Consider the following 19521-nt stretch of genomic DNA (forward strand, 5'->3'; position numbering starts at 1 on the left):
GAAGGGTTGTTGTTTTTTTAATGTTTAGTGTTTGGGAGTTTTTTATGTTTTTATATATGTTGGAAGCTGCCCAGAGTGGCTGGGGCAACCCAAGCCCAATAATGAAATTGTTGCTGTTGTTGTGGAATAGGAAGTCACTATAATGGACAAGTCACCATCTTAATTCCCATATATAATAATAATAATAATAATAATAATAATAATAATAATAATAATTTATTATTTATACCCCGCCCATCTGGCTGAGTTTCCCCAGCCACTCTGGGCGGCTCCCAATCAGTGTTAAAAACAGTACAGCATTACATATTAAAAACTTCCCTGAACAGGGCTGCCTTAAAATGTCTTCTGAATGTCAGGTAATTCTTTATCTCTTTGACATCTGATGGGAGGGCGTTCCACAGGGCGGGCGCCACTACCAAGAAGGCCCTCTGTCTGGTTCCCTGTAGCTTCACTTCTCGCAATGAGGGAACCGCCAGAAGGCCCTCGGCGCTGGATCTCAGTGTCCGGACTGAACGATAGGGGTGGAGACGCTCCTTCAGGTATACAGGACCGAGGCCGTTTAGGGCTTTAAAGGTCAGCACCAACACTTTGAATCGTGCTCGGAAACGTACTGATATACGGATGGGAATAGGAAAGGCTGTTTGTGAGGAAGGCTGAATAAAATACTCCATGGAGGAAGGATTATAAAACACACTGGTGTATAAAAAATGCTGTCTATGCTTCATGAATAATGCTAACCCCTATTGTGACGTCATTGTGGTTGGTGATGTCACAGACAAGGGGCAGTGACTTCAGGTGTGACTTGATGTCCAAGCCCAGTGGGCCAACACGGATGAGGGAAGTGGAGGTGCGAAGGACTGCTGTGCTGTTTTAAGGACTGCTTCCCAGGATTGCAAGTGAGTCAGACACACAGCCTTTTCTCCATAATGTTCCAGCCCCTTTAAGGACATCCTTGTCTCGTGTGTGTGGGGGCGAGGACTGTACTTTGCTGCTGTCCTTCCACATGGCAGGGCGGAGAAAGGGAGGGAGGGAGAAGGAGGGAGGGGAAAGGGACAAGTGCGTTGCAAAGCGTGACTGAGAGAGTTGCATCCCACACAACTCGCTGCTCTGCTTGTCAAAACCTGGCAGGCTGCTGGGGGAATCAGCCCCTTGGAGCAGCTGAAATGGAGGGGGGTTGGGGTGGAGAGAGCAGGGAAGAGAATGAAACCCCTGCGACTGTTCCTGGGAGAGGATTAATTTGGCAAAAAAGCCAGGTATTGCCCATGAGGCAGGGTTAGGCAGCCTCTTCTTCAGGTGGCAGATCGGGGGGGGGGGTGCCATGGAAAAGCAGCAAAATTACAAATTACTGAAATCTATTTTGAGAATTTTTACTATGATGGGGGTGCTGTGTGGATTTTGCAACCAGTGGCATAGCGTGGGGGGGGTGCAGGGGGGGCCGGCCGCACCGGGCGCAACATCTGGGGGTTAGGGTTAGGGGGCAAAAATCCACGGGTTAGGGGGCGCAAATCCATGGGTTAGGGGGTGCAAATTACTTGCCTTGCCCCGGGTGCTGACAACCCACGCTACGCCACTGTTTGCACCTCAGGCATCCCATCATCTTGAATCATCACTGGTCTGGGGATATATATATATATATACACACACACACACACACACACACACACACACACACACTAGTGCCTGATAACTGCAACAAACATTATCTCAATAATCCTTGCAGCAAGCCTATAAGGTAGGGCAGTATTATCATTTCTGTGTGTAGATGTTGGGATGTAGGAAGGCATCGTTTTCTGTTCTGCCCTGTATCAGATTCATACAGCACTGCTTGCCTTCCACTGCAGTTCATCTTCCACCGAAAACTACGTTGCTCGTCTCTGCCCACAGTGGTGAGATTACATAATTTATATAATTAGTTATGTAAGTTACATTTTCATTACGCTCTTCCGCCCCATTGATTTCATGGCAAAGGAGGGGAAACATAATCTGTTATGTATTGTTTGCAGGCTGAAAGCAACAGCAGTAAATACCAATCGTATTCACTGGACTGATTTACGTTCCAGACATGAGACAAATAAGTGAACCCTGGCAATTTCCACTCCCGTCTATGTTTTAATCAGAATTCTGTAACATCCTTAGCTGAAAGTGATGAGGCAATTCTGGCAGGCCTAAGGCTACCTAGTCAGCTCATGACTGATGTGTATTGGAGTCAGGATCCTCCCCAGCTCACAGCCCTTAGCTATTATGCTACACCAGATCTCAGCTGCAAGGCTGTACTATCAAGTTCAAACTTCACCACAGCCAGGAACTCAGTAAGTGACACCAGACAAGCCATTATTCACCCTCAACTCCACCCTCTCCTGTCTGTGGGAATAATCCTGACTTTCCTTGTTACAGGAATGGGGAGCCTTTGGTCCTCCAAATTATCTTGGGCTCTCATAAGGCTCAAAAAGCATGGGCCAAGGATGATGGGAGTTGTAGTACACAACAAGATTTGGAGAGCCCCAAGTTTCCCATCTCTGCCTTACCATGGTTGTACGAGTTTCTGAAAGGATGTTTGTGAAGCCCTTTGAGTACTTAGGGGGGCTAATTCTAGATAAAGGCAATTAACATGGGTTAATTGTTCTTCATCTACCTGGAATACTCCCATTTATTTTTCCCACCCATCCAATGTGCATGCGTATTGTGGGAATTCAAATCTTTGTTAATGATTCTGAGGACACACACACACACTGCTTTTCAGTAGGGGTAGTTCACCCATGAAATAGAGAATGGTTGTTATTCTGAATTAATGTGGAGTACACAATACAGGTGTATAGGATGCATGCTCTGCAGCCAGAGCGTGTGTTGCTTCCTGTGTGTGTTATTGACAATAAGTTGGCTGTTCCTTGGCTTGCTGGATGAGTTCAGTTGCCTGCCAAACACATTGGTGTCAATTCACATATATTGCAAATATATTTGCAAAATTTCAAATATACCTGAAAAGTTCTGATGAACGTATGGTGGTGCTTGTTTTTGTGGTTGGTTTTTATATGGGTTTTAACTATATTATTTGTGCCATTGTGACCCACCCTGTAGTGTTATGGAAAAGGGCAAGGCCGGCCCACCCATGAGGCAGACTGAGGCAGCTGCCTCAAGCAGCAGAATCTGTCAGGTTAGTGCTCTTGTGGGTAGCCTGCCGTCGCCACCACCACAAGAGAAGCAAGGAGAAGTGGTGATAACAAGGAGAATGGGCAGGGGTGGCACCTTCTTGTTTCACCTTAGGTGGTGACATGGGATGGGCTGCCTCTTTTTGAATGGCATCTAATCTAACAGTGTTGTTATTATTCATAGAAATTTCGAGTTGGAAGGGACCCCAAGGGTCGTCCAGTCCAAAACCCTGCAATGCAGGAATCTCAGCTAAAGCATCCATGACAGACGATGTCTGGGTGGAGAGTTCAACAGGGGGCAACCCCAGTCCCAGAGAGTCTGCCTGCTCACATCTGTCTATAAGGTTGCACAGCAAGAATTTCCATACCTTTCACCGTTCCTAGAGAATCAGCCATACCATGGTGGAATGTGAGTCATGGACAGCTTACACATGGTTTTTCTCTTGAACCTGCAGGCTGTTTGGCAAGGAAAGTCAATCTGTGTGTTCAAAGTAACTTCCCTTTCCATGGTTACCACAAATACCAGCCCAAATGCTTCAGAGATGAGGCAAGGCTTCTGGGTGTGTCTTTTAGTCAAACATCAGAATCTGCACTCTCTGTCCCTGCAGCAAATTAAACCCTGCTTCAAAACTCCCTCCCAGTCTCTGTTTGCGAGAACGTGTGACTTTGCAAGGTCTCCTAAAGCGGTGCAGGGCTGGCTCAGGGTGGGCAGCGGGAGCAGCATGCATCCAGAAAAATGGGCCCGGGGTGAAGCCAACCAGTTCTAGCTTTGTCCCCACCCTCCTCTTTACCGAGTTGTAGAAGGTCAACACTGAGGATGGAGGAAGCTGCCCCGGGCAGTGGCGTAGCGTGGGTTGTCAGCACCCGGGGCAAGGCAAGTAATTTGCGCCCCCTAACCCGTGGATTTGTGCCCCCTAACCCTAACCCCAGATGTTGCGCCCGGTGCGGCCGGCCCCCCCTGCACCCCCATGCTACGCCACTGGCCCCGGGCAGTGGCTCCCCCTGGACCAGTTGTATGTAAGGAGGCAGACAGGTTGGGCCTGGCTGAGGGCAAGTAGAGGTTGGTGGGGCAGTGCCCTCCCCACCCTAATGGACCTGCCTCTGCAGCTGAAAAGTCAATCCAGAAGGGCGCAGGGCCAGCCTGCCAAGCAGTGTGGGTTGGGGGAGGCTGGGACTGGCATGGGAGAGGGAACTCTTCCAGAATCAAGCAAGCAGACCTCTGATGAGAGTTGTAGTCCAAAACAGCTGAAGAGCACCAAGTCAGTGAAGTCTGGTTTGCATTAATGGTGGCTTTCCGTTTTGCTTTTGGATAGTTTGGTACTGAGATAGACATGGTTTTATTTTCCGTTTTAATTTACTGTATGAGGCTCTTCCAAGGAGCTGAAGAGCAGTTCATATGTTCTTTGCAAACAGTCTTCTTAATGCAGATCCTTAGCTTCTATCTTCAGCTGTTGAAGCTTATCAGATGCCTTCAGGCAGTCTTCTGGGTTTCAAGCTTCCATAGCTGATGGCTAATTCTACCCTGGGCATTTCTTCACAGGGGGACCCTTTTTCTGGGCTCTAGTGGGGGTTGGAAAAAGATGATGAAGCCAGCAGGAAGCTGGGACAATGTGGGTGCGTCGCTATGGAGACGCCAGCAGTACTATCACTGTGATGCAGGGTGCCATTCCTCAACCATCCTCCTAGTATGGCATGTTCCTGCATTGCTGAATACTGTGGGAGATCCGTGTCTAAAGGAGAAAAATGGAAGAACTGGGCTATTCCTCTGTGCGTTCCTCTGCCGAAAGAGAGTTGGAAATGGGAGAATGAACACCGTCTAAGGGTTGATACATGACCAGCTCATGCAATGACACTCATATAAATTGCAGTATTGGGAGAGGACGTGGCACGTATATCTTGGCTTGCTATATGTATTCAGAACCCTGATTTCGCAACATGCAGGTGCAAATAATGGTACTGGATGCAGAGTTCAGCATCCCCAATGCTCTAAGCTTTCATAAATCCCAGTGCTTAGGGGGGTGAGGTTAGTGTGAAAGTTGAATTGTGAGAAACCAGGAAAGGTGGGGGCAGGGCAGTCCTCTGTGGACTTACCTGTCCTTCATTATGGTTAAATAAGCTGAACAAGTTGTGCCAAATAAGTGTGTTAATTTTGTGTGCTTTATAATGGTTGCAGAATTCAGCTTTTCTTGATGCAGGCTGTTTAAACACCAGAGCAGGTCGCACAGGTCCATTTTATTCAGGTGCACTTTTGTGCACGCTCATCCGCACACAAGCACTTTCATTCAACTCTTTCTCTGCATTTCCCTTCCAGATTGTAATGGGTGGTGCTTGATGGGATGCATTTTCACTTTGTCTTGTCATCACCTCCCCTTAACTAATACTTTCCCAGCCTCCGTGAGTTTCTGGAAACCTGAGGTCCATTGTGAACATGCGCCCAGGTATTTATCTACATGTCTGCAAGGTCAAATTTTTAAAAATTATTTTTGAGAAACACGTTTTTTGATATATCAGACTTGCAAAAAGCAGCAGAACATAGGTCAACAATGTGGCCCCCACAGACACACATGAGCCCCCAGAGTAAGTAAGTAAATTTTTATTTATACCCCGCTCTCCCCGGCCAAGACCGGGCTCAGGGCGGCTAACATCAAATATCAAATACATTAAAACACAAACAATTGATTAAAATACAGCTTAAAAAATAGAATCAAGATAAAATTAAATGATTGCCCACGAATTACAACCATAGGGGTCGGGAACCTCAAGTATTTATCAGGGCCAGCTATCCATGTTGGTCCCACATGAGCCGATAAAAGGGCCAAAGAGGTAACTTACAGGGTCCCATAGAGGGGTGGGGGTCAAACTGGGCCCGGACCGAAGGCCAGGTGGAACAACTCCGTCTTGCAGGCCCCGCGGAAAGATGTCAAGTCCCGCAGGGCCCTGGTCTCCTGCGATAGAGTGTTCCACCAGGCTGGGCCAGAGCCGAAAAGGCCTTGGCCCTGGTTGAGGCCAGTTTAACCTCCTTGTGGCCTGGGACCTCCAAGATATTATTATTTGCGGACTGTAAGGTCCTCCGTGGGGCATACCATGAGGGGTGGTCCCATAGGTACGAGGGTCCTGGGCCATATAGGGCTTTAAAGGTTAAAACCAGCACCTTAAACCTGACCCTGTACTCCACCGGGAGCCAGTGCAGCTGGTATAGCACTGGATGAATGTGGTCCCGCGGCAAGGACCCCGTAAGGAGCCTCGCAGTGGCATTCTGCACCTGCTGGAGTTTCTGGGTCAGCTTCAAGGGCAGCCCCGCCTTTCCTGACACCTGCAGGGACCTGTCCCCTTGCCTTTCCCTCTGCTGAACGGAACCTCTTTTGGCCAACATAAGACTTTTTCTCTCCAGTATAACAAAATAGTTTCAACCCTAATTGCAGCCTGGGGTGATATGGAGTTGGGGGTTGCAGCTCAGGTGGGGAGCGCTGGGTGCACATGTGGTGTCCACATCAGTATTTCCAGCTTGCAGATATCTTCACAGGCCCACAAAGGTTGTATGTGGAAAGATCTTGGCCGCTTGGGTGAGCAACGCTAGATAATACAGTGCTGTATTAAGTGCTGTGTGGATCTTCCATTTTAAATCCAGATGGTTGCAGAAAAGCAACGCCTCCTCAGTGCTAAAGGGCTCGGAGCATTGAAGGAACGTATGCTTTGCAGTCAAGCATGTTGAAGATATAAGCGTGTGAGGGGATTTAAGAGCAGCTCCTCCCTACAAAGAGAGGTTGCCGCTGCTGCTCTCATCATACCCGGCCCCCTGTTTTGCAGGTTTCTGATCAGCTTGTCCATGGCTACAGTTTTTAAAGGGGAGTTGGCAACACCAAAGGATTAAGACTGTCCTTACAGGCAGATTACTCTTGGCACCGTCTGTTGTGTATACACATGAAACACAACGGTGGATCTGGGTGTTAGGAGTATAGGCCAAGAACTAACATGTCTTTGCTCTGCATATTTCCTTAGCCACTGCAATGCACCTTCAGTCCTTTCCCTTCAACTCTAAACATTCCTAAATAGCCGCCCCAGCGTGCCATTTAGCTCCCCTCTCTGCCACAGTCCTTGTCAAATAATTCCCAATTCTGCAAAACATGACTATTTGAAACAAACAAACCGCAATGTTTGGTATGAATGTAACGCAGAATGCAGATTTTTCTCATTTGCAAAATGTCCAATGTTAGGGTCAGAAATCCGGTCCTGCAACTGCAAGATGGGCTTGCAGAGCAAGCAGAATGATTGGCGTGTAGCCTAGCCTGGGGAGAGGGGAGCAGGAGGAATGTTTCTATTTTATACACAATTCCATTGTGCTGGCTGTATGTGTGTGTGTGTGTGTGAATGTTCAGAAGATGAGTGAGGGAGGCATGGAGCTATAAATAGTATATTCAAAGAGGAGTTTCTTTTTTTTAAAAAAAAGCTGCTTGGTTTGTTGGAAAAGGGGGAGGTGAAGGGTTAAAGGGATAATTTGCACCCATATCTCCCAGTAGGATTAGAGATCAGTCATATTAAAGAGAAAAGAACCTTCCATTCCGTCAGAAAGAAAATGGAGAGTACAAGTTGGAACACCTACAAAAACCATAAGAAAGCTCACTAGCTTGCTTCCATTTTGACTATTTCATTCTTCCTGGGTGCCCTGTTCCTGCTGTCTTGCTTTCACCCTTTGGGGAAGAAAATGTTTCCCTTTGCAAGGTGCCTGAGTGACAAGGAGGTGATGCTGGTGATTACACCCCCAAACAATTTGCTCTGCAATGATTTTCTGTGGCTACAGCATGCGTGTTCTGTTCCACTACGAAGTCAGTAGCTTGCCAGCGCCAGCATTTTCCCTCTGGCTTTTGGCAAACATTTGCATTCCCTGCTTTAATTTGAGCCCTGAATCATTCATATCTCCATGACGCTGGTAAGTGTCTTGATAGTGCATCTGCACACCCGTCCTTGTTGGTATAGAGATATGTGGCTTGAGAGGCAGCGACAGGATGGAGGAAAGTCGGCTCCTAGTCAGGAGTTGCATTGCAGTGGCATCGTGAGTCAGGGGCTGAGGGAAATTAGCAGATGTAGCGACAAGAACCCACCTCTTAGAATGACATGCCGATTGGCACTTGAGAAATGAAGTGAACCAGCTGTGCCTGTGCTTTATATAAAGGCTGATTCACACAACTTGAGGGGAAGGGGCTCTGGTTCAGTCCCTGATAGCAGCTCTCCGGGGCTGGCTGGGAAAATTATCTGCCTGACAACACGGCTGCCAGTGCGGACAATACTGAGCAAGATGACCAATGGTCAGATGGGGAATAAGGCAGCTTCCTACTGGGGAGCTTCTGTGTGACTGGCCCTGCAAGTGCTTGGAAGGAGGACAGCCAGGGCCAACCCGAGACATTTTGTTGCCTGAGGCATTGTGCCCAAGACCAACCAAGTGATTTTGGCACCTGTGGCGGGAAACCCCATGAGTCCCTCTCCCTGGGAGTGAAAACACAATCGTAATTTGTTAAATACCATTTTTTTTGCTCTATAAGACTCACTTTTCCCCTCCTAAAAAGTAAGGGGAAATGTGTGTGCGTCTTATGGAGCGAATGCAGGCTGCGCAGCTATCCCAGAAGCCAGAACAGCAAGAGGGATTGCTGCTTTCACTGCGCAGCGATCCCTCTCGCTGTTCTGGCTTCTGAGATTCAGAATATTTTTTTTCTTGTTTTCCTCCTCCAAAAACTAGGTGTGTCTTGTGGTCTGGTGCATCTTATAGAGCGAAAAATATGGTAATTAAGAGTTTGCTTTGTTTTCATAAAACCCCAAACCAATAGCTTGAAGCAACCACCTTATGCTGTCTGGCGATAGGGCCAACCCTGGAGACAGCTCAAAATCATGGTGCCACTTCCAGGTTCAACCCAATGTGCCAAGGTTTTTCCAGAACATGGTGTAATGTGTTATATTACTATTTGGGTTTCCTGTAGCACTTACTAAATGTGGATTATTATCCCCAAAGCGACAGTGAGCAAGCCAAGCAAGCTATGCTTCTGGAGCCTATGGGCTGCTTCATACATCATGTTCTCCAGGACTGAACAAAACATTCTGTGGCAGATCCTAGTCTAGGAACCTGCAGAGCAGCAGGTGAACTTTTTTTGGGGCGGGTGGAGTGGGGGCTCCCTCAATTTGGAATGGAGAAGCAGCAGCAGGAGAGGATGATTAACCCTTTCTTACCTGCCATTTCTCTCCTGCTCTCTCTCAGCTGTATTTCTGCCAGTTGTAGCTAACATAGATCTGGGAACTCTAGTTGGGGGAAACAGTGTGGAGGAAAAGAGCAGGCCTAGGATGGGTTCTCCTTTCTAAACTGCCATCTCTGACACTTTACAGGTGATCAGCTGGCCGGCCACCAAATTTCTAGTTCACCCAAACACAAAGGAATGAAGCAAGCACATTTTGCCAACATGTATGTGTATTATAGGGACGCGGGTGGTGCTGTGGGTTAAACCACAGAGCCTAGGACTTGCCGATTGTATGGTCGGCGGTTCGAATCCCCACGACAGGGTGAGCTCCCGTTGCTCGGTCCCTGCTCCTGCCAACCTAGCAATTTGAAAGCACATCAAAGTGCAAGTAGATAAATAGGTGCCGCTCTGGTGGGAAGGTAAACGGCGTTTCCGTGCGCTGCTCTGGTTCGCTAGAAGCGGCTTAGTCATGCTGGCCACATGACCCGGAAGCTGTACGCCGGCTCCCTCGGCCAATAAAGCGAGATGAGCACCGCAACCCCAGAGTCGGTCACGACTGGACCTAATGGTCAGGGGTCCTTTTACCCTCTACCTTTATGTGTATTATATATGGACCCTCACGAGTGAACTAGGATTAGCTTCAGCTCCCTGTTGTGTACACTCAATTGCAAATCCTAAGTAACCAGTACCTGTTGAAAGCATTTCAAGTACTGAGTCTTCTTTTTGTGGGGTGTGTTTGTGTGTGTAGAATAATGCCTTACTTTTGTACCGGACAAAGATCCCCATCATTCTGCATGTTAAAACTGTGCCTTCAAGGTTATAGGGAAAGAAGTTAGTTCACAACCACACTGTGAATTTAAAACATTCTTATACAACTTTAACAGTCATGGCTCCCACCACCAACAAGAATCCTGGGAAATGTAGTTTGTTAAGGGTGCTGGGAACTGCAGCTCAGTAATGGGTCTCCTGGCAGCTCTCAAGCAGTCTTAACAAACAACACTTCCCAAGATTCTTTGGCAGGAGCCATGACTGTTCAAAGTGGTCTAAGAGTATTTTCAACGTATGGTGTGGATGTGATTTAGCTCTTTTCAGCGGGGCTGAAAATTGTCAGACCCAGTAAGAAGAGCCAGGGTACCCATTCAAGATTACAATACAGATTATGCTTAATCTCTAATCCTCTCTTGTAATCACAACCGGTGGTGCGATGTGTACTTATGGTATGAAGTGGGAATTGGTGATTGGGTAAGCATGAAATTAATGGGGAGTAGCCATCAATTGTTAAATATTATTATTTTTGAAAAGGCTCCCTGGAAACCACACCCATTGACCTAGAATCCCTGCCCACTGATTCCAGATCTGGGTGGATGGACACTTATCAGTGAGAGAACTGCACTCTGTGCAGGTTTGAAGGTGCTCTTCCCATTACAGTTTTGGCAGTACATAAATTAGCAAATAAGGACAACTGTACTCTTCGTTCCTGATCCTGGCATCGGAAAACAGGTTGCTAGGCTGAATCTTGCCTCATGTTAAGGCCTGATATCCATTAATTTGGGCTACAAGGGTATGTGATTCAATTGAATCAAATGAGCCTCAATTGGCTTAAAATCACATCTTTTGATTTCGTTGGGATGCGGATTGGGCAGTCAGCTGTCACATCCCTGACGCTGCCTGCTGAAACTAATGGCTCCCTCGGAACAAAGAGCTACTTTGAAAAGGGCCAAGAGTCCCCAGGTTCAGCTGTGGATTTTTAGTGCTGGTGCCAATGCAGCCCACAGAATTCGGAGGATGCCTCTTTCAGGCAGCCCCTCCCAGCTAGCACTGGCATTAAAGAAAGAGATGGGAGCAGCTGGATCTCTGAGAGCTGCTGGGATTTTGTTTGCAAGGCTTTGTGGGGCTGCATGAGCCACTTGGATGCCTGGGCTTGTAAGCTTGCAAAACACACCTGCTGACCAGCACAAGGTATTCCCTAACAAGGGCTTGGAACGGGAAACCCTACAGTTATCCTTTTGAGCTTTCAGCCAGGGCTGCTGGATTTCCATTTCAAATTAGCGCTATACAAAGTGCTTGTTCTGGAAAACCTTCCTGTGAAGCGATGAGGTTCAAAAATATAGGATGCCCATTATGACATTGTGATGATTATATGTCACATTTACAATACACCAAGAGCTTTACAGTGCTTTTTATGCCCTCCAAAACATCGTGGGGAGGCAGGGATGTAGGGAGGCAGCGGTTTCTGTCCTGTCCTGCGTCCGTTTGTCGCAATCAGCAGTTTCCATTCTGCTACAGTTTGACAGTGGCTGAAACCTACATTATTTGTTTTACTATTCCCTGCGGCCAAAACTAAAGTAATTAATGGCGTAATTAATTTCAATGCATTTCAGCTGTAGCTTTTCCCTCCCAAAGCTGCCATTTCCAGCACCCTTAAGAAATTACAGTTTCCAGGATTCTTTGGGGGAAGCCATGGACATCTCCTCCCTCTGTGGGCCCCCTGCACCCCCTGAAATTGGCTCTGGGGTGGCCCTAGAACAGAGTGTGAGGGATCATTCTGACTGTTGTTGTTGTTTAGTCGTGTCCGACTCTTCGTGACCCCCTGGACCAGAGCACACCAGGCACTCCTGTCTTCCACTGCCTCCCGCAGTTTGGTCAAATTCATGCTGGTAGCTTCGACAACACTGTCCCACCATCTCGTCCTCTGTCGTCCCCTTCTCCTTGTGCCCTCCATCTTTCCCAGCATCAGGGTCTTTTCCAGGGAGTCTTCTCTTCTCATGAGGTGGCCAAAGTATTGGAGCCTCAGCTTCAGGTTCTGTCCTTCCAGTGAGCACTTAGGGCTGATTTCCTTAGGATAGGTTTGATCTTCTTGCAGTCCATGGGACTCTCAAGAGTCTCCTCCAGCACCATAATTCAAAAGCATCAATTCTTCGGCGATCAGCCTTCTTTATGGTCCAGCTCTCACTTCCATACATCACTACAGGGAAAACCATAGCTTTAACTATTTGGACCTTTGTTGGCAAGGTGATGTCTCTGCTTTTTAATATGCTGTCTAGGTTTGTCATTGCTTTTCTCCCAAGAAGCAGGCATCTTTTAATTTCGTGACTATCATTCTGACTGACAAGCGGCAATGCTTATGCCAATGGGACATTCATCATAGCATGACATTGAATTCCACCTGTGTCTAGAGGAAGTTCAGTATTGCACGAATGGCAGCCATGGACCAAGTAACATCCCTAATTTTTTGGAGTATCCTATATAGGAACGCAAAGCTTCCCACCCCCCATACCATTATTCCCCCACCTGCTAGGGCTTGTGCCCGCACTATATCAGCCTGCCGCCTGTCCAACTCTCAGCAACTCGTGTTTATTGCATATGCCCAATATAGAGGACATGGGAACCATTGGCAATATAGGTTGTTTGATGTTCCTCTACACCCAAGTAAGCAGAATAAATGCCCTCCTTTTTGTATTATTTATTATATGTATATCATATGCCACCTTCATCATAAGATCTCAGGGTGGTTCACAAGATAAAACTACATTGTATGTCTCCAAAAAGAGCTAGAAGATCCAAGAAAGTGTAAATTGGCCACTAGGACAGGTCCTCAGTGGAAACGAATACATCAGATTTCGCTTATTACAGTCAGTGGAATAAAATTACCACCTGCTATAATCTGGCTCCCACCTTCCCCTCCTAGAATGAAGTGAAGCCCAAACTGCATCTGTTAAAAGCCACCCACCCAATCTCCAGCCAGTGAAACTGATACAGCTTCATTGTGGTCAGGTTAGGGAGGTCACTTGTGCATCAGCACAAAAGGGGACATGGGTCTGAATATGCTAATTTAGTTGTACAGATATATATTTAGAAGCAATCACTTTAATTGAGATCAAAATACAATAGAATAGAATGTATCTCACCATAGTGGGGAAAGCTGTGATTGAGCTATTTGTATGGCTGCTCCTTCAGTTTCTCCGGGTGCTGCCAATTGATGGATGATGGGCAATTCTGAAAGCCCTTGCTCAGGCATAGGCAAACTCGGCCCGCCAGAAGTTTTGGGACTACAACTCCCATCATCCCTAGCTAACAGGCCCAGTGGTCAGGGATGATGGGAATTGTAGTCCCAAAACATCTGGAGGGCTGAGTTTGCCTATGCCTGCCCTTGCTGGTCTCCTTTCCTCATGTTCTTTATCTTCAAACTGGACTTGGACCAGAAGGCCCTCCTCTGACAGCCCTTCAAACAGAGAATGGTCCTCTGTAAAGAAGGTTGCATGGGTTTGCTAAATTATTCATTTATGTAATTGTTTTAGAGGAATCTCTGGTGTAATCTCAGTTACTCTACTGGTACATCTCTCTCTCCTTTTTGCAGTTTAAAGGAAGGAGATTCCCTGCAATTGTAGCTGCCTCTTATCCTTTTCACCAACCTATCTCAGCCTTTTTTGGGGGGTATTCATAATCTTTCCAGCCATAGGAGCCAACTCCTAGGGACCGAGACCCCTTCACCCCCCCCCAATAAAATATTTGAGCCCAAGTCGATGGGCATTGTCATTCAACTGGTATGCATGAGCTATAACAACAACAACAACAACAATAATAATAATTTATTATTTGTACCCCGCCCATCTGGCTGGGTTTCCCCAGGTACTCTGGGCGGCTTCCATAGAAACCAAAAATACACTAAAATATCACAGATTAAAAACTTCCCTGAACAGGGCTGCCTTAAGATGTCTTGTGAATGTCAGGTAGTTATTTATCGCTTTGACATCTGATGGGAGGGCGTTCCACAGGGCAGGCGCCACTACCGAGAAGGCCCTCTGCCTGGTACCCTGTAGCTTTGTTTCTCTCAATGGGGGAACCGCCAGAAGGCCCTCGGCGCTGGACCTCAGCGTCCGGGCAGAACGATGGGGGTGGAGACGCTCCTTCAGGTATACTGGGACGAGGCCGTTTAGGGCTTTAAAGGTCAACACCAGCACTTTGAATTGTGCTCGGAAACGTACTGGGAGCCAATGTAGGTCTTTCAAGACCGGTGCTATGTCTTGTGATTGATTATGTGGGGTGGGGTTTACCTGCCCCCCCCCCAATATTTTATTCAAGTTGGTACTCTCGTTTCCAGCCCCTTCCCCACCACCACGCTTGCACATCCTTCCTCCTTTGATGAACTTGGAATTGAGGTGCATTTGACTGTTCCCATTAATGCTGATTTCACTGCTTAGTTTAATTATTCCTGCTGTTTTCCTACATTTTCAGAGCTTTGGTTGCTATAACAACAAAATGTAGGGATTTTTTTTTAAAAATCAAAGACATATTTTTGTTAGCTTCTCTGACTCAGAAAGAAGCAGTCGGATTTGACAAGGATAGGAGTGATGGAAATAACCAAGATAAAGCGTGACTGGCAGGGAGCTCTTTGCAGAGTGGCTATTTGTTTGCTTGCTATTTATTTATTTCCTTGCTTATTTATTTATTCATTTACTAACTCCCAGTTAAGATTTAAAAAGGGTTTCTCATCTTGCGTTTCATAGTTCCATCTGCAATCTGCAGACTGGGATTTCAAAAGGTTCCAGTTAGCAGCACACAAAGTGCTTGTGAAAAATCTGGCCTGTCGTGAAACAAAAAGAGCCGCTGAATGCTAGTCACAGTCTGGTTCATACGGAGCAATCTGTTGCTTCCCAGTAAATGTGGTTCAGTGTATTGGCTTGTTTGTCTCAGTTAGCTGAGGACTAAGCATAGGGTGGATGCTCTCAGAAGCTCTGAAGAAGGCCCAAGATTAGGACTGACAATTTCTGTGTCGCCAAAGCAGAGGAAATGCATTGTTTAAAAAAGGACGCAGATTTGCATAAGATGTGTATACAGTATATTAATTTATATGCATAGACATCCATTTAGGAATACTAAAACTTAAACAGAAGTACAATACATCTCATTATAGTGGGAAAGACTTTGACCAAGTGACCACTGGGCCTGTTTGGTTTGCTACCCAGGTGCCAAACTGTTGACAGGCAACTTCAAGCTACCTTCCTTGGAATCCTTACCTTTAAATTAGACTCAAACTGGGATGGCTTTTTTTAAGGGGCCACTAGGGGGCGCATTGGAAGATGGCCGACAATACCATCTCTCCGACCCACACGGGGTAATTAAGAGGCTGTTATGGGAGTAGGCAGCCTCCCTTGTTGCCCCAAGGAAATGGGGAACACCGCCCTTGCCTGCTGTGCCCATAAATCACCCCCTAATTCGAAAGAAGGGGGTGAGGGCCCTAGGCAGAATGCCCCATGTGGACCTCGGCTCTCCTGGGCGCTGTCTCTGATCGCGCACTAGTTGCAGCAATTTGGAATAATTAATTACAAAAGAAGCAAATGCACATATTTCAAGTGAAGAAGGGGAGTGAAGTCTGCTAATTTAAGTGAGCTCTGCGAAAGAGGACGATGGGCTGGAGAAACAGGAATATTTTACAATGAAGATACACCAAAGGCTGGGTATGTTGACAACGGGGCTGAATGGGGGGGAAACCTTTTTTACTTTCCTTCTGTGTGATTTACAAGAACCCCTCCTCATTAGAATCGTCGGTTGAACTGCCCCAAGCAGGATGATTAAGGTCTGTGGGGAGATAAACTTTAACCAAAAGTATGCTTTATGGAGATCGAGAAGCAATAAGAGCTTTTGGGAATGGCACAGCAATTAATTCAGAGTCGCCATCTTGCCAAAGGATTTATAGCCGAGAGAAGGAACGGACTTGTTTTCAGACTGCATTCCTGGTGAATCTCCTCAGAGGTTTTGAGAAAGGAGGCAGATTGGTGAAGATTAATGACGCTAAGACTGTTTTGATGTATGGAAGTGATGTTATATGGAAAACGTCGGGATATGGCTACTGGATAAAAATAATAATATCCAAGCAGGATTACAAACTGTTCTAACCAGCTTGCGGAGACTATCAGAGGTCACAAAGAGAAAGGAAAAATATATGAAAATAACAACAAGAGATGTGGAAAAATAATAAGAAAGGACTGGATAGTACTGTGAACGTCATAAGGTTAGATTTGTGGACATTAAAACAGCAGTAAGAAGCAAGAAGTTGATTGGATCCCTTCGGAACTTGAAATATGGGTACCCCCAACAAAAATTTAAAATCCAGCTGTGTAATTTGGAATTTATGTAATTTGGTTTGATGTGATGTGATTGGTCGGTTAATAAAAAATCATTCTTAAAAAAAAAACAAATTGGGATGGCTTTTCAAAGAGAGGGCACCTTCAAATGTAACGCTGTCCACTGTAAAGCGGGACCCATAGCCACCTTATGAGGCAATGGCCAGGAGGCTGACATGCACAAATTGGTTTGAACTAGCCAGCCATTGTGAAGAAAGGAGTGGGTTGCTCTGAGCAGGCTCCTTCAGTTGTCGCTCATGAGAGACTGTCAACAATGTCTAGGCAACACGATGACCATATATATACGTAATAGACAATCTTTATAGAATTCCTTCAAATCATAAAAAGTTCAAAATGAAATCTTTAGTCTCAAAGTCTCTGAAAATCTTTAAATGAAGCGAAGTACCAAACTTTGTACGGTGGAAGACAAGCTGTGAAGCTTTGTGTATTCAACGATGATGTCCAACACCGAACAGTAATTCCAGATATTGACTACTGTTTCGTAGAATTCTTCGTCACTGTGGTGGGTGGATATAGAATGCTTCATAAACCCATCTTATTTCGAATGAATATATATAAATGAAAATATCAAATGCTGTGGAACAGTGCTCATGTAATAATGTAGTCACCGCTCATGAGAGACTGGCATGGCTTCAAAACTACAGTGGTACCTCGGTTTTTGAACGTAATCCATTCCGGAAGACCGTTTGAGTTCTGAAACGTTCAAAAACCAAGGTGCTGTTTCCCAGCCAACAGGACTCAACAGCCGACAGGATCTTGCACTCAGCCAAAGCCACCTCGGAAGTTTGACTTCCGAGGCGCGTTCGAAAATGGAAGCATTTACTTCCAGGTTTATGGCATTCGAAAACTGAAACGTTTGTCAACGGAGATGTTCAAAAACCGTGGTACCACTGTATTTTAAATTGTTATAACCCACCCTGGGACCTTAAGGTGAAGCATGTGTAATAAATTAAAATAATAAAAGAAGGGATCGTAGTTTGGTTGGTTGGTTGGTATCACAGTAGTGGGTAAGATTGGACTAATCCTTGGTCCTGGCTTCGGTGTTATATTCCACAGACAGGGCTCAATGGTTGCACTACACTTGTGGCGATAACAGTAATGACATGTATCCCAGGGCTGTTATGAGCATGTAGAGTTTTAAAGAAGAAATATTGATGATGACGATGACATGATAACCTGTTTTAAACACATCACATTGACTTGTACCCTGTTAAAGTTTCAATGGTGGTCAGTCACTGGAGACTTACATCTATGGCAGGAAGACAGTAACACTCCCCCTTTGTTTGCCTCTCAGCAATTAGTACTCTGGGGGACCCTGTTTCTGTACATTAAAAAAGGAATTAGGATTCTTTAAGGTTAAAAATTGAGTCTTCTTAGTTTGCACTATACAGTGCAAAAACAGACCTGTACAGCCACCTAGCAGGAGAAAGCTGGATGCATCCAGTAATAGTGGTCAGCCAAGACAATGACCCTGCAGGTGTCTGTAAGGACTCTTTCCTTATCATAGGAAGAATCCCCATAATGGTGAAGTGAAACCATCTCCAAAACCCCTTTGACAGTCTCAATAACAATGGGCATTACCGTATTTCTTGCATCATGACACTCACTTTTTTCCTCCTAGAAAGTAAGGGGAAATGTCTGTGCGTGTTATGGAGGAAATGCCTACGGGTGGCATGCCTACGGATTTTCCTCCTCTAAAAACTATGTGCGTGTTATGGTCGGGTGCGTGTTATAGAGTGAAAAATACGGTATATAAGGGTTGGATCCTGAGCTTGTCCCAGATAAGGGAAATTACATTTAGGAATCTTGATTACATAATTAGTGTCACCATGATCACTAAGACTGCACTTTGTTTTAAACAATTTTTAATATTGTGGGGGTTTTTTTATTGCTGTAAACTTCCATGCAACCTTATAGTAAAAGGTGGCTAAGAAACTGAAATTATTGTGATGATTATGATTATGATTATCCTTTTATGCCCTAGTGGATTCAGTAGGACATTTCAACATCTTTATCCCAGACTGCATTTAAATGGGAATGGTTTTTAATGGTTTCAATGGTGGATTTTTAAAGATGTTTTTAATTGTATTGTTTTATTGCTGATGTGTTTCCTGCCCTGAGTTCCTTTGGGAGGGGTGGTGGGATATACATTTCATAAATAATGGTTAGGATTGTGCTGTAAATTGGATGCTTTTGAGAGGAAAGCTCAAACTGAGTTCAAAGGGAAGGCACAGAATAGGTGGGAATCTTCCACGTGCATTTGGGAACAAAGGAAAATACAATCCATTCAGAATGGCCCAACCTTTTTAACCCTCGTACAAGTTTTACAATCAAGATGGTTACAAAGATTAATACACAATTATTAATATGGATGTGACAAAGAAAACCTAGGGATGAGGACATGTCTGACCCTGTGCGAGTGCTGACACAGAGATTTCACATGCAATTCCACTGGTCTGTGTGCAAACTCTACAGCCTAGTTACTCATACATACCCACTGCCTCGGGGTACAATGGAGATTGTGTGAATCTCTTCTGCATTGGTGCACTGCTGTTGCTGAACTGACTGGTGGATTTCTGTCCATGCAGATATGATATACGTCCTTGCAGACCTGAGCCCAGTTCTCTGTGTTTGGGTATTAATTTCACACGTAGGGGAGATAATTTGGTCTCGGAATGACCATGTCTCTACCACTCCTTGTGCACACCTGCTCTTAAAAGCAGCACGGGTCCTGCATGTGGGTGCCTGCCAGTGAAACCTTTCTATAGCAGCGCAGCACGGCAGATTGTGACCCAGGTAAGAGAACTGTGGCGATTATGTGCTGTGATGTAAGTACAGTTGGCTAGAAATGCTCCCTCAGCACTTCAGAAAGGAAGCAGCCAGTGCAGAATGTGCTGCTTCCTGAATATGAATCATTTTCAACGGTGCCGTCAGTTGGGATATTTAGGTGCAATTAGCATTAATTGGTCCTTTGCTGGCAACATCAGAATACTAGCTGGACCAGCACAT

At 45.8% G+C, this 19521-nt stretch overlaps 1 protein-coding gene and 1 long non-coding RNA gene across 3 annotated transcripts in view; both read left to right on the forward strand.

Moving 5' to 3' along the window:
• Window positions 1-19521, forward strand: part of AGAP2 (ArfGAP with GTPase domain, ankyrin repeat and PH domain 2) — a 116571-nt gene that overhangs the window by 20995 nt on the left and 76055 nt on the right. The gene's annotated exons all lie outside the window — the stretch shown is intronic.
• LOC310840259 lies at window positions 11928-13908 on the forward strand. Its single transcript, XR_014561880.1, has 2 exons — window positions 11928-12999; window positions 13732-13908. It is a non-coding gene; the product is annotated as an uncharacterized lncRNA (long non-coding RNA).

The sequence above is a fragment of the Podarcis gaigeae genome, assembly GCF_964106915.1.
Source record: "Podarcis gaigeae genome assembly, chromosome: 2".
Lineage (NCBI taxonomy): Eukaryota > Metazoa > Chordata > Lepidosauria > Squamata > Lacertidae > Podarcis > Podarcis gaigeae.